Below are 16,278 nucleotides of genomic sequence, written 5' to 3' on the forward strand. Positions count from 1 at the left end.
TCTGTGCTTCCGCTTCGGGTTCCGTTCTTCCTCTTTATGTTCGTCGGGGAGACTCCTTTGAGCGCACCTCTGTGCGGTTCCTCCAAAAATCCGCACGATCGATTGTTTGGTCGATGGTGAACTTTTGTGTATCCGGATCTGCGGAGGCTCGAGGCAGGGTATCTCCCGCGCCTTTTGTTTCCGGGGCTCTCTCGCCTCTTGCGAGAGAGTGGCCATCCCCGTCTCTGGCCGGAATCTCTGCGAAAGAAGGAACATTTTACGGTGGTATCCAGGTTTTTAACGGGAGGAGCAATCCAGAAAATCTATGTGAAAATAATATTTACCGGGCGTGATCCGGACTTGGTGGTCTCTGCTCGGTCCTAAATCGTCCTCTTCGTCCTTTCTTTCTTTCTGTTTCTCCGGTTGAGACACGTACCCTATGCAAAATTGCTCGCCGAAAACGCAAAAATCGCTTAAACAAAAATCATAAATAACGTAATTCGCGAAACGCGGGTGCGCGAAGCGCATCCTCCGACGCGGTAGAAAACGCAAAAATGATTTTTCGGGTGCTCTCTCTCTCTCAAAGATTGGCGAAAGAGCAAAGGTTCCCGAATTTCCCGCCTTCCCGGCCGGGCCTTCGGCCCTTGTGACGGACAGTAAAAAATGTCACGTCACAGTACATAATTTTAATTCTTGAATTTCAATTATGTGCATAATTTTGATTCGTTGAATTTCTATTGTGTACATAATTTTTATTCTTAAATTTCTATTATGTTCATAATTTAATTCGTCAAATTTCTATTATGTACATAATTTGTATTTTTAAATTATGTTTATAATTTTAATTCGTTGAATTTCTACTATGTACATAATTTTATTGGCCGAATTTCTATTAGGTACAAATTCAGTTATTTACATAATAGAAATGCGGCAAATTAAAATTATATGCATAATAGAAATTCAAGAATTAAAATTATGTACATAATAAAAAATAAAAAATTAAAATTATGTGCATAATAAAAATTCGGCTAATTAAAATTAGGTTCGTAATGGAAATTCAGCGAATTAAAATTATGTACATGTATAATAAAAATTCGGGAATTACAGTAATGTTAATAATTGAAATTCGGCGAATTAAAATTATGTATACTTGCAGAATAAAATTTCTTTGGCGCGGACGAAGCGCGCGCTTGTGTTATCTAATACAATAGTATATTGTGTATCAAGTGCGGAAAGTTGACAATTGGTCACGAGTGCAGGGGATGGACGCACGAGCCGAAAGCGAGTACGACCACCCCACACGAGTGAACAATTGTCAATCCGCACTTGATACACACAATATTTTGTATTACAAGTGCAGGCAAAGTAGCTTTATGCGCGTTTTCTGTGCGCGTGTCCGATCGCACGCCCCCATCTTGCGACGGCACGGTGCGGGATTAGCCGCGTTCAAAGTCATTGTCCACGGCTGAAGCTGTGGGCAATGTATAAATATAAATGATATTTTGTATTACACGTGCAGGCAAAGTGGCACTTTGTGTGCGTGTTTTCTGTGCGGAAAGCGGCCTGTAGCATTCATCATCCACACCTTTCATTTACACTCTACACTTTTATTACACCTTACACTTTTCACTGCACTTTTACACTTTTTACATCTTTATACATTTGTAATAACTTCAATTCATTAACATATTTTTTTTTTTAAGAAAAATATATATTTCCATAACAACACATTCATTCATTTATTTGTTATATATTAATTCTTTTTGTCTTTCGCTTTATACTTTCAATGAATAAACATTACTTTCTTTTTTTAAATCTGGTGAATTTATTTATAAGTCGCTACATTTTTGGTGACCCCGACGTGATATTAAAGCCGACGCATTTTAAAAGCTGATACGGAATAAGTGTCAAGTGATCGTCGTATTTGACGTCTGCGAAATATTATCATCGCTTGGAGGAATTGCTGGATATTCTGATTTTAAGAGATTCATTCTCTGGATCTTTGAAACATCAGAGGCGGATGAGTCCTTCACGGAAATTCTCAAATCATTTTATCGGATTCCTGGAACAAGAGAAAAATGCCAATCGATAGATCACCAGTTAGACTCTGTACGGATACACAAATTGATATGGATTTGGCGAGTGGATCAAATCAGGTTGGATCAGATAATATTAATATTTTACCTTCTCAAACTGGACATCAAGTGAGTGATCCTATGTTACAAATTTACTCAAATGAGTTTCGTTTATTAAAACTACCGACTTTCTGGCATAAGCAACCTAAACTCTGGTTTGCTTCTATTGAAAGTGAGTTTACGGTTTATCGAATTCGATCAGATGATATTAAATATAGTTCTGTCATTCGTCATCTTGATGAACAAGCCTTAATAAACATATCTGAAGTCATTGAAAATCCACCTGAAACAGATAAATATAATTATTTAAAGAAAATATTAATAAATCGCTTTACGGATTCAGAGGAAAAACGTTTGAGACAAATATTAGCTGGAATTGAACTTAACGATAAAAAGCCTTCGGAATTACTTCGAGAAATTCGTCATTTGTCTGGAGGATCTTTAGCGGATAGTGTTTTGCAAATGATTTGGCTTCAACGCTTACCACATAAAATTCAAACGACTTTAGCCGTAGTAGAAGACGTTCCTCTTGTTAAACTTGCGGAATTAGCCGATAAAATTGCTGATCGGGACGGCGGTTTGCAAGTCGCGGAAGTTTCCAATAATGCAAATAATAAATCTTCGGATTTCGCGGATTTGCTACGAAGAATCGAAGCTCTTGAAGTTTCTCGTCGTCGAGATCGTTCCAAAAGCCGGTCTAGAGAGAATAGAAGATTTAGATCGTTATCGCGTAACAAAGACAAATCAAATAAAGATATTAAAGATACATCAGTTTGCTTTTACCATAAGAAGTTTGGTGATAAGGCTAAACGATGTACTTTACCTTGTTCTATGTCCAAAACATTCTTGGCTTCACAGGAAAACTAAAAACGCCGTTTAAGACTGAGGCTGCTTACGACGGTGTTTCTAACAATCGCCTCATTATTTTCGACAGACATTCAAATTTGAATTTTCTTGTCGATACGGGCGCTGATATATCGTTGTTACCTAAAAGGGTTTTATTGAAGCCGTGGCATACTAATTTAAAACTTTTTGCCGCAAATGGTACTCAAATTAGTACTTACGGTTCTAAAACTTTAATTTTGAACCTCGGTCTTAGGAGAGAATTCAAATGGAAATTTTGTGTCGCGGATATTCAACGTCCTATTTTAGGCGCCGATTTCCTTTGTCATTTTAATCTCCTGATTGACATTAAAAACAAGAAATTGATTGATAACGTTACCGGTCTTATGAATACTGGAAAAATTCAAGAAGTTGCGCATTTGTCAATTTTTACCACATCTCCTGATTCTGTGTACCACAAATTTTTAACTGAATTTCCAGGACTCACTCGTTTTTCTCCAATTTCCTCGGTAAAAACGCATGGTGTTGAACATCATATCTTTACAGAAGGTTCTCCTACATTTTCGACTCCCAGAAGACTTACTCCTGAGAAACTTAAATGTGCCAAGGAAGAATTCAAGTCTATGATGGAGCAAGGAATTTGCAGGCCTTCAAGCAGCTCCTGGGCAGCCCCTCTACATATGGTACCTAAAAAGGAACAAAATTCTTGGAGACTGTGTGGTGATTATCGTGCACTCAATTCAGTGACTATCCCGGATCGTTATCCCTTACCTCATATTCAAGATTTTTCTTCTTCACTTTTTGGTAAGAATATCTTTTCTAAAATCGACTTAGTTAAAGCGTACTATCAAGTACCCGTCGCTAAAGAAGATATTCACAAAACAGCTGTCACTACTCCATTTGGGCTTTTTGAATTTGTCGTAATGCCTTTCGGTTTACGAAACGCAGCCCAAACTTTTCAACGGCTCATGAACTCTTTACTTAATGCCACAATCTCCACTTGATTCCTCTCGACCAATAGAGCCAAACGCGATGTTATTGCGACACTTATGAAAGAAAGAACATTTGAAAAAGGAATTTGAATCCTATGGTTGGGATCTCAAAAATTCCCCTTGTTCCTTCTCTTAACATCCCCTGTAAAGAAATAGGCGAGAAAAATATTGGTCCGAAAGTCGGCTGAATCGGGACTCGAACCCGAGACCTTCCGCTTGCCGGGCGACTGCTCTTCCAACTGAGCTATTCAGACACTTACGAACAAATATTATTCTCAATGTTTATACCCCCTCACCCACCCAAAGCGTCGTAATTAGGTCCAGACGCGACGAACAATAATGAAATACTTATTAAGTCAGCTCTTTTAATTTTTAAAGCCACAATCTCCACTTGATTCCTCTCGACCAATAGAGCCAAACGCGATGTTATTGCGACACTTATGAAAGAAAGAACATTTGAAAAAGGAATTTGAATCCTATGGTTAGGATCTCAAAAATTTCCCTTGTTCCTTCTCTTAACATCCCCTGTAAAGAAATAGGCGAGAAAAATATTGGTCCAAAAGTCTTTACTTAATGATTTGAGTTTTGCCTTTTGTTATCTTGATGACATTCTTATCGCTTCTAAAGACGAGAAAGAACATATTGCTCACTTACGCATTATTTTTGATCGTCTTCAACAAGCTGGAATGACAATCAATGTCGCTAAATGTCTTTTCGGTCAAAGCGAGATTTCTTTTCTTGGTTACTTAGTTTCTAACCAAGGAGTTAAACCTACATCCGAAAAAGTGAAATCAATTATTGATTATCCTAAACCTAAGACACTTCATGAATTACGCAGATTCTTAGGAATTATCAATTATTATCGTCGCTGTCTCAAGGATGCTGCAAATCATCAAGCTCTGTTAACAGAATATTTAAAGGACAGTCGCAAGAGAGATAGAAGAATTATTTCTTGGACTAAAGAAGCGGAATTAGCTTTCGAGTCATGTAAAGAAGAACTTTTACAAGTTACTACCCTTTCTCATCCTGCTCCTCATGCTCCTCTTATTTTAACTTGTGATGCTTCTGACTTTGCTGTTGGTGCATCACTTGAACAGTCTATTGACGACGATATCAAACCAATAGCATTTTTCTCAAAGAAACTAGACAAAGCTCAAAGAAATTATAGCACTTATGATAGAGAACTTCTTAGCATTTATTTGGCTATTAAACATTTCAAGCATTTTGTTGAAGAAAGACAACTTATTATCAGAACTGATCATAAACCTTTGATTTTTGCTTTCCGTCAGAAATTGGATAAAGCGTCACCAAGACAGATCAGACAATTGGACTTTATTGCTCAATTCTCTACAAATATTACCTATATTTCTGGAAAAATAAATTCAGTTGCTGATGCTCTGTCAAGAATTGAATCTATTTCAATGCCTATTATAGTTTCTTTAGAAGAACTTGCTAATTATCAGAAAGAAGATGAAGAACTTCAAGTTTTACTTTCTTCAAATTCTTCACTTCTGTTGAAGAAACTTATTCTTTCAGGATCAACCATACCTATTTATTGTGATTGCTCTTCGGAATTAATTCGTCCATATGTTCCTAAACTCTTACGCAAGAGAATTTTTGATGTTGTTCATGGACTCGCTCACCCCAGCGGTAGATTGACATCTAAACAATTACTACTGAAATTCATTTGGCCTTCTTTGAAGAAAGATGTGAAGGAATGGACTCGAACTTGTCTTCCATGTCAACGTGCGAAGATTTCAAGACACACCAAGAATTCTCCAATTAAGATTGCAATTCCTGATCAACGCTTTCAGCATGTGCATTTAGACATTGTTGGACCACTTCCTATTTGTCAAAATTACCGTTATTGTCTTACTATGATTGATCGTTTTTCCAGATGGCCTGAAGCTGTTCCTATTTCTGAGATTTCTGCTGAAACTGTTTCTACAACATTTTATTCACATTGGGTAGCGCGTTTTGGTTCTCCTATCAGCATTACAACAGATCAAGGTCCTCAGTTTGAAGCAGCTTTATTCAAAGCTTTAACAAACCTAATTGGCTGTCAAAGGATTAGAACTTCTGCTTATCATCCTGCTTCAAATGGAATTCTGGAAAGATGACATAGAACTTTGAAAGCAGCGATTATGTGCCACGAAACAACCAACTGGATAGAATCGTTACCTTCAGTTCCTTTGGGATTACGTTCGTGTTTCAAAGAAGATTTAAAAGCTTCACCAGCAGAACTTCTTTATAGATCCACTTTTCATATTCCTGGAGAATTTTTCATTGAAGAAGATTTTTCTGCAGATCCTGAAATCTTTCTTGAAAAACACAGGATTCATATGAGGAATATCAGATCATCTCCTACAAGTCATCATTGCAAAAGATCACCTTTCGTTCACAAGAATCTTTTTGATTGTACTCATGTTTGGATTCGAGAAGATGCTGTTAGGAAGTCACTACAACCTCCTTATTCTGGCCCTTTTCCTATTGAGAAACGTATCTCTGATCATTTATTTGCAGTTAACGTTTCAGGAAGAGTTGTCAATATTTCGACAGAACGTCTCAAGCCAGCCTTCATTCCTAGAACTTCAGATTCTACTGAACTTTCTACCAGATCTTCAGCTCCTGTTTCTGCTACTTCAAATCCTTCTTCTTCTTCTTCTTCTACTGTTGGAAAAGCTCTACGTACCTACCCACCAAAGAAGAAGAAAGTCCATTTTGCAACGAATATCGTCACTTGGGGGGAGTACTGTAGCATTCATCATCCACACCTTTCATTTACACTCTACACTTTTATTACACCTTACACTTTTCACTGCACTTTTACACTTTTTACATCTTTATACATTTGTAATAACTTCAATTCATTAACATATTTTTTTTTTTAAGAAAAATATATATTTCCATAACAACACATTCATTCATTTATTTGTTATATATTAATTCTTTTTGTCTTTTGCTTTATACTTTCAATGAATAAACATTACTTTCTTTTTTTGAATCTGGTGAATTTATTTATAAGTCGCTACAGGCCGATTTCCCACGCCGTCATCTAACGGCGACGCGGTGAATGAATAAGCCGCATTCAAAGCCATTGCTTGCGGCTATTCCCGTACCGTGCCGTCGCAAGATGGCGGCGTGCGATCGGCCACCTCGCGCACAGAAAACGCGCACAAAGCCACTTTGCCTGCACTTGTAATACAAAATATCGTGTGTATCAAGTGCGGATTGACAATTGTTCACTCGTGTGGGATGGACGCACGAGCCGAAGGCGAAAATTAAAATTATTTACATAAAAAAATTAAGTAAATTAAATTTTGCACATAATACAAATTCAACATTAATGCAAAAGGTTTGCCCGCACTCGTGACCAATTGTCAACTTTCCGCACTTGATACACAATATATTATTGTAACGTTGTTACCGTTACAGTTACCAAAAAAAGTAACTGTAACAGTAACGGTCTTACAAGTAATGCGTTACTTCCCAACCTTGATTATTATATATATTATAAACTTTAAAATAAAGTGATAATTATACATTGTATCATTATGGAAAATTCCTATAAATATCATATATTATATTGTCATTTACTTATTGTTAGTGCAATTTTTTAGTTTTACTACTTTTTGACGCTAATATTTAAATTTTTTTCTTATATTATTAATAAAAATAAAATATAATTTTTAAGAAAGTATTATTGATGGTGATTAATTTTTGTAAGGAACTTGCTGGCGAAAGATATACTTAGTGTTTTTTTTTACATCTGTGACGTCTTTTTTAAAGGAATATATTTTAATGATTAAAGAATCATGATGATGAGGGCTTAGTGTTAAATATCATTTACATCTTTTATATTTTTAAATATAGTTTTATATTTTCTAATAAATATATTCTGATAATCTTAAGTCTTATAAATTAACGCGTTCATCGAATCGCGTTCTCCTATTAAAGAAAATTTTACTGAGCATTAGTCGAATCGTGTACATCTTGTAGCTTGAAAGTAATAACTCTCATCAAATTTTAATTAGCGTTATTAATTTTCTGGATGTTCAGGTACAGACCGCCACTTAATGGTGTTGTCGTAGGAGCTTTTGGATCAATTACCATTGGTATCAAAGTCCTTTCGCATGGCGTCACTTCGTATTTGCTCAAAATTTTAATAATCCCAAGTTTTGTTTGCAATAATCCCAAACGAGTACCTATGGTAGTATTATGATAATATACATTTTTAAGAAGTAAATTTTCTATTCACACACATGCACGCACACATACATACGCTCACAAATGTAAATGTGAAAAAGAATATAGGCAAGAGTGGAATAAAATTGTCCCCCGAGTGGTATAAAGTGGTATCTTATACTTATCTCTGCAATTAGTGCTTTGTTATCTGCGTGTAGAATTTTACTTTTTTATTACTTCTGCCTCTGCCCTGCTATTACGTAAGTATTTGCTAAAATGATTGGACGTTTAGCAACATAATATATATTTAATTTTCTAATTATCTAATATAAGGTAATCCTAAAAAAATCATAAAAATGAAAAGGTCGGGCCATGTTCAAAAAAAGAAGGTACTCAAAAATTTAAACGATCTAATAATAAATTATCACGAAAAGTAACTGATATGTTATTCAAGGTGCCAGTTCAAAGTGAACATACGTAAAGTGTATATTATCTAAATTTAGTAATAATATATTACCATGAAAAGTAACTGTGTTATTTTATTCAAGGTGCAAGTTCACATTGAACATACATACATACATATAAGTAAAACTGATTACAATTTGATTCTAGAAAACAAGTGCGATATGTTATTCTTAGTGCACAAAATATAATAGTCGTTTATAGAGATTTGATTTGAAATTCGTACTAGCCCGTACAATGAAAAATAATTGCTCGTAATTCCAGAGTACCAATTTGTTAATGACTCAGAAAAATAACATGGCGGCCTGCTCTCAAAAAACTTTCGATGGGTAGAATAAATAATTGAAATAAGAGTTGTGAAAATTGTATAAATTAAAAACCTCCAATCTTTCTTTAGTAAAATTTCGAATTTTCGTATCAACTTCCGATTTGTGTTATACCGTATTTTCAGGGAGTAAGTTATTGATCAGAAAACTTTGCCTTGTTGCTCGAAACGGGTGTGTATTAAGTAAAATTTATAAATCATTTTTATCATAAATAAAATCATTTCTATCATAAATAATATCTATTTATTAAAATTTTAGCAGATGTCTTTTAAATAGAAAATAGTGTCTTGCGATCATGAAGAATAGGTTTTGAATAGCAAGGTTTCATTTGACTTACAATTTTCTTCAGAAACACAGAAGAAAAAGGTATTTGTATATAGTTTTGTATATTTACTTCGTTGTGTGTAGAGCTTTTAAAAATACGTGGAATCCTTATTCTAATCTAATCTTCTTCTAATGTAATACTTTTCGTACTTCAAATGTTGTAGTAATTATTCTGTAAGAGCTTCGACATTATTTCTAAATGGACATCGAGAAACATCATAGTTTTTTGAGAGCAGGCCGCCATGTTATTTTTCTGAGTCATTAACAAATTGGTACTCTGGAATTACGAGCAATTATTTTTCATTGTACGGGCTAGTACGAATTTCAAATCAAATCTCTATAAACGACTATTATATTTTGTGCACTAAGAATAACATATCGCACTTATTTTCTAGAATCAAATTGTAATCAGTTTTACTTATATGTATGTATGTATGTTCAATGTGAACTTGCACCTTGAATAAAATAACACAGTTACTTTTCATGGTAATATATTATTACTAAATTTAGATAATATACACTTTACGTATGTTCACTTTGAACTGGCACCTTGAATAACATATCAGTTACTTTTCGTGATAATTTATTATTAGATCGTTTAAATTTTTGAGTACCTTCTTTTTTTGAACATGGCCCGACCTTTTCATTTTTATGATTTTTTTAGGATATCACTTACTTTTTAAAGTACAGATATATAGAGCAGCTTTCTATAATAGTAATTCATGTATAAATTAAAAGTAATTCAAGTATCACAAATATATGTATTTTCGATTCTTATCACATAACTTTGTATAAGTAACAATTTATGCAATACAGTTCAAAATAATTGAAATATATGGTATATATGTACATATATAAAATATATAATTATATTATAGTATACATATATATTTTATTTAATCATATATGTAAATGTTTGTATAATTGTAATAACTTTTAACGATACATTGCACATTTATTTCAATTGCAACAGAATGAATTTATATTCTTGTATGAATATTGAAAATAAAGAATGGGCCCCTCCATCGCCCATTCTCGTGAGAACGCAACCATATATTTTTCTTCGTCTCTCCGATTTTAACACGACATACATATTTATGTCTGATAATTTTTTTCTTGATGATACTTTTTGAAATGTCATGAAGCCTAGGTCAAATTAGAAACTTATTGCACTCGTTTTAACGCAGCGCTTACAGCAGCTTTTATAAAGCGCCAGAGCAGCCGATATTTTATTTTGGCGCTTACGGCAACTTTTATACAGCGCTAGAACAGTTGATGTTTTAATGTAGCGTTTACGGCAGCCTTTATACAGCGCCAGAGCAGCCGCTGTTTTATTTCGGCGCTTACGGCAGCCTTTATACAGCGCCAGAGCAGCCGATGTTTCATTTCGGCGCTTACGGCAGCCTTTATACAGCGCCATTATTTAATCTGTTCTAAGAACAATATGTATGCCCCTTGTGCTCCTTTGGGCCACTTTTTCTTGAACACTTCCATATCATTAGAATAATACCATTCCGATTTTGTGTCAGCTCTCAACATACACGTGTAGTGATCACGATTTATTTCTTCACCTTCGTGAAATATAGCGCTTATTACCTTGTACTTTTTTTCATTAATCGTGATATTACTCGTCGGCACGGCGTTAATCCGATTGTTGATAATTTTTTTAGAAGCACCGTTTACAAAAGTATATAAATTGAGCTGTATTACTACGACGGATAAAGTTAATTCGATTACGGTTTTCCTTTTCAACACGGTACCCTTACATTCGTTACAATTGCCGTTTATCGTTTCCCATTTAGAAAATTCTACATTAATCAAACTTTGTAGAGTGACACCTTTTTTCCTTTTTAATGTCGAATGTATAGGTAATATTAGCAAACTACTGCTTTCCAGCTTAGTTACATTGTAATTACATTTGACATTCGAGCAACATGTTAAGTGCTTTAATTCGAGTTCTAATACATCATTGATGCCGGAATACGTCGACATTAGAGCCGTAAAAAATTCCGAAACATCTTGTTGTGTTCGTTCTTCGAAGCGTTTTCCGACAGATCTTCTAACCGCTTGAATGTTGCAATATTTACGTTCACCATACGCGCAGATAGCATCAGTCAATGCATTCGATGCTTTATTTTTCAGTATTTGTTGCCTAATACAGTACGCAATAAAACGCACATTGTAATATTACATTAGCGTAACACGAAACAGCATCGTTATTGCAAAGGCCATATATTTTCCACGTAACTATACTTTCTGGTTTCTCACAATCATAATTCTGCACATCATCAATGATATTAGGGATAGCCCATCGACGATCGTACATTTTCACAACCTTTTTCTCGGACCGATTGATTTGTGGCAGTTCAGATTTGAATATAGATCTCAGTCGATTATATTCCACAATGGCTCTCGAGTTTGCTTTAACTGATGCTGGATTGAAATTTATCAAATGTAGGCCTTCCAATTTACTTACTCGTGACAAAACTACATAGGCTTGACCATCACTGAATACAGTCGTTCCTAAATCCATCATTGCATTGTTACATGTAATTCCTTGACTTTTGTGTATAGTTATTCCATAACTGAAAGACAATGGAAATTGTTTCCGATGTACCACTAATTTGTGGAATACTTCAAATTTAATATCTACTTTCGTTATTGCGATTTTTTTGTTACCCGAAATAACTATTTTGATGGAATCAATACGATTGCCGTCAGCAGAGCGATTAACTGCAACTACATTGCCTATCGTTCCATTGACAAGTCCCAAAGTTACGTCAATGTTTCGTCGAATCATCACTTTAGCGCCAATTTTAATCGCTATTACTTTTTCAATGCCAGCTGTTTCAGACACTTTATCATCTTTGTCTTCTAAAATTTTATGCACCTTTTTTTTCATTGCTGGGGCACAGTCGACATCATCTTCTGCTATCAGTAGAATTTCATCGCTGTCGATTTTATCGAGCATTGCTGTGTTCAAAACCTTGCACAAATAACACGTGGGCAATAAACAAATTGTATCAATCGGTAATTGATTCATATAAGTGCAAAGTTCATTCAATCTTTCGTTGCAACTACTTTCTTTAAAATTGATTCTTCTAGACTGAAGAACATTGATGTCAGAATCCGTTACTAAACCTATTCGTATTCTAGAAAGTATATCACGATATGTATTATTGCATCTTTGTCGCATATTAATCAAAAGTTCGTCGTACTCGAACAATCTCCACAAATCACATCCACCCATGGTACCTAAATACTTCTGAATCTCTGATCGAGACATTTTAACAAACGAAAATTGTCCTTTTACAGGAGGAAGCTGCAACAAGTCCCCAAACAGGAGAATGTGTTTTCTGCCAAAGAAACCATCATCTGTATCTGTCGTATCAAAGATTTCACATAATCGTAGATTGATAAACATAATTGTCACATTTGAAATCATGGATACTTCATCGATTATAAATAATTCGACATTCTTTAACTTGTCTCTCAAAGTTTTCAAGACCATGTCTGACAATTGCGTATATTTTGGTGTAGATTCATGACTAACGGGTAGTTGAAACATTCTATGGATTGTCAAGCCATCGATATTGAATGCTGCGATACCCGTGGGAGCAGATATGGCAGTCGTTTTTTCCAAATTTATTCTGATCCAATGTTTAATCGTTTCAATTAGAAAACTTTTCCCTGTACCACCCTCGCCACTTACGTACAGTCGCAGAATCTGATTCTTATCTTGTAAAACTTGGCATACTCCATCAAAGACTCTTTTCTGGTCTTTGTTCAATTGCGACATTATTTGCGATAAATCAATCGGGTCGTCAATCTTACCAAAATCTTCCAGATCTTTCATCGCGTCGTCAGCTTCTATCGGATTACAATCCAGTTCATCGTCATCGGATTTGTCTCTGTCTGCTGTTTTCAGATCATTTTCGCGCTTCTCGATTAATTCAGCAACGTTCTCAAAAGCTTTCTGTATTTCTTCGAGCCTTTCGTGATATTTCATTGCCTTCGTTAAAACAGACTCTGAATTCTTAAAGGCATCCGTGTAAGTCTCAAATGTACCTTTGAGTTCACTCAAATCTCTCCATGGTTTAAACAGAAGAAGCAGCGAGTAAAAGTATTTTTCGGGCTCAGTTTTTATATTAAATCGATAATGGTTAATTAAATAACCCTTTTTTCGTTTTTTTTAAAATAAACCCGATGCCAGTTTGTAACACTTGACTTCGTCATTATTTGACATCTGTTTCGTAATTTTCCCAGAATTTGGCAAAATCGTACAAATTTAATGCATTCTAAAGTTCTGAGGTCTAGTTGGATAGTAATCATCGATTGAGTGACGAACAGTAAATATTCGTAGAATTTTCATCGAGAAGCTTTAATTTCATTAAATGGTTTAACTTAGTCCCCGTGTCGCGGACTATCCACAATGTGGATAGCGTTGCAAGAAAATTATTATGAAAAAATAGTATAAATTAAAATGATAACGTAACATAATAAAAAGTATTAAATAAATATCAAAAAGGTTGCAAATATCATTATATAAATATATATTTATAAAAGAATATGTTTATGATATACTACAACTGTGATATGCAATACTGCAATTATGTAATTATATATAATATAAAAAAATATATCACATAATATAGAATACATCAGAAATATTTAAAGTCTTCAAAGTGATGATAGTTCACATGATGTCAGATTTACCAAATGTTGACTTTGAACAAGATGTATATCAATTTATTGTAAGTAATGCACAAAAAAACTTGAAGAGTTATTTTGACCAGCAGTTTTCTCATTGAAATATTAATTCTTATATTTAAGAGTAAGCAAAGAAAACTTGAAGAGTTTATTTTTGACCAGCAGGTTTTCTCATTGAAATATTAATTCTTATATTTAGAAATGTATGTATAATTATAATATGCTCTATTACACATTATAAGGAGGGCATATATAAAATATCAATTTTGATATTTTGACATGTTATGTAACAAGAGAAACATGATTATTCTTCATTAATATATCAGAGGAGGGCCACTTTTATATTCTACTTAATTTGTATTTTCTTATTACTACTAAAATAAATGTACTTTTAATAAGAGTAAATAAAAAAAAAGCATTTATAAATCATTGTCCGAAAAAGATGTATAAGCTAGTCAAAGCTGATAAAAAAAATTTTTTTAATCAGCTAAAAAAATTTTTTTTTAAAGAAAAATTAAAAATATAAATTATGTACTAAAAAAAATTTTTGTGGGGTTACACACCGAAAAAGTTAAAAAAAAAAAAAAAATTTTTTGATCCGAAAAAAATTGGGGAAATTTCGGGTCAAAAAAAGCAAATGCCAGTAAAAAATTTAAAAATTTTAAAAAAATTTTTAAAAATTTTAAAAATTATTAAAAAAAAAGAAATATAAATTTTAATTGTTTTTGTCCCCCAACTGTGAAATAGACCCAAAGGGGAAAAAAAACGAAAAATTAATTAAAGGGGAACTGTATCTCATTTGAACCCCCAAAGTTCCACATAAAAAATTAATTTCGAACTTCTATGGGAAATAGCGAGAAAAAAAAAGGTCCGAAAAGTCGCTGAAACGGGGTCGACCCGCGTCTTTCCCCTTTCCGGGGGCTCTCTTACCATAAGCTATTCAACCCTTCGATCCTTATTTTTTTTTTTGCCTTTTTTGTAATGTTATTAAAACCCCCCTATTTGCCCCAAAGGGGTAATAAACCAAAAAAAAATATTTTTATTGGAACTTTGGGGTCTCAATTAAATACATTTTTCCCCCTTAAAATTTAATTTTTTTGTTTTTTTCCCCTTTGGGGGTATTCCCAGCTAGAAACACATACTTTATTTTTTAAATTTTTACCGATAAAAAATTTAATTTTTGTAAAATTTTGTTAAAAAAAAAAAGGGGGCGCTGCTAAATAATTTCTAAATATTAAAATAAATTGTTACTTTTTAAAAATTTCAAAATTTAAAAAGGGGGGGAAAAAATGAAAAAAAGGGGTTTGGGGGGAAAAGAAAGGGGAAAGGGGGGGAGGGGAAAAAAGGGGGGGAAAAAAAGGGGAAAGGCCCCCCCCCCCCCCACCCCCCCGGTAAATTTTTGGGGGGGAGGGAATAAAAAGGGGAGAGAGGGGCAAAGAGGGTTTTAAAAAAAAAAAAAGGGCAAAAGGGGCGAAAAAATTTAAAGAGGGCGAAAAGGGTTAAAAGGACTACAGGTGAAATAGTAAAAGGGGGAGGAAAAAAAGGGGAAGGAATAAAAAGGGTTAAGGGGCGAAGGAATGAAAAAAGAAAAGGGGGGGGAAAGAATGAAATAGGGTGAAAAAATAAAAATCAAAAACAAAGGAAGTAAAGAGCAAAGAGGGGGAAAAACAAAAAAAATTAGAAGGACAAAGAGGGTAAAGAGGGGAAAAGGTTTAAAAAGGCCCAAGGGGGGAGAGGGGGAAATTTAAAGGGGAACGAAAGAAAAGGGGGGACAAATAAAAAAGGTGAGAGGCCCAAGGGGTGAAAAACAAAAGGTAAAGAGGGGAAAAAAGGGAAAGGGGGGAAAAGTAGAGGAAGAAAAAAGGGAAAGGGCAAAAAAAGGGGGGGGAAAAAAGGGGGAAAAATTAAAAAGGGGGAAAAGGGGAAAAAAGGGGGGAAAAAAGGGGGAAGAGGACGAAAAAGGGTTTAGAAAGGGGGAAAGGGGAAAAGGGGGAAAATTTTTAAAGGGCAAAATAAAAAAAATTAAAATTTAGAAATGAAATAGGGTTTTTAAAGGACAAAAAAAGGGGGAAAAACACAATGGTGAAAAAACAAAGAGGACAAAGGACAAAATTTTAAAAGGGGAAAAAATTTTAAAAGGGCAAAAAAGGGGTTTTTAAAAGGGGGAAAGAAAAAAATTTTTTTAAAACAAAAACTAAAAAAAAAAGGGCGAAAAAGGGGGGGGTTTGGGGGGAAAATGGGGGGGGGGTGGGGGGGGGGGCGGGGTTTGGGGAAAGGGGTGGGTGGAAGTTTTGGGGGGTGTGGGGTGAAAGGGTTGATATT

At 34.4% G+C, this 16,278-nt stretch overlaps 2 long non-coding RNA genes across 3 annotated transcripts; both read right to left on the minus strand.

Moving 5' to 3' along the window:
- Positions 1–2,183: 2,183 nt before the first annotated feature.
- LOC146723777 (uncharacterized) lies at positions 2,184–4,183 on the minus strand. 2 transcript variants are annotated; one of them, XR_014924362.1, is made up of 6 exons: positions 3,729–4,183; positions 3,445–3,644; positions 3,179–3,350; positions 2,938–3,101; positions 2,599–2,811; positions 2,184–2,397 (listed from the first exon to the last, which is right to left on the minus strand). It is a non-coding gene; the product is annotated as an uncharacterized LOC146723777 (long non-coding RNA). The 2 variants fall into 2 exon arrangements; XR_014924361.1 differs by having other exon boundaries at positions 3,445–4,172.
- Positions 4,184–7,784: 3,601 nt separating this feature from the next.
- On the minus strand, positions 7,785–8,445 carry LOC146723778 (uncharacterized). Its single transcript, XR_014924360.1, has 2 exons — positions 8,017–8,445; positions 7,785–7,897 (listed from the first exon to the last, which is right to left on the minus strand). It is a non-coding gene; the product is annotated as an uncharacterized LOC146723778 (long non-coding RNA).
- Positions 8,446–16,278: the final 7,833 nt, after the last annotated feature.

This window comes from Nylanderia fulva, unplaced genomic scaffold (genome assembly GCF_048542155.1).
Source record: "Nylanderia fulva isolate GAGA-0341 unplaced genomic scaffold, ASM4854215v1 Scaffold169, whole genome shotgun sequence".
NCBI lineage: Eukaryota > Metazoa > Arthropoda > Insecta > Hymenoptera > Formicidae > Nylanderia > Nylanderia fulva.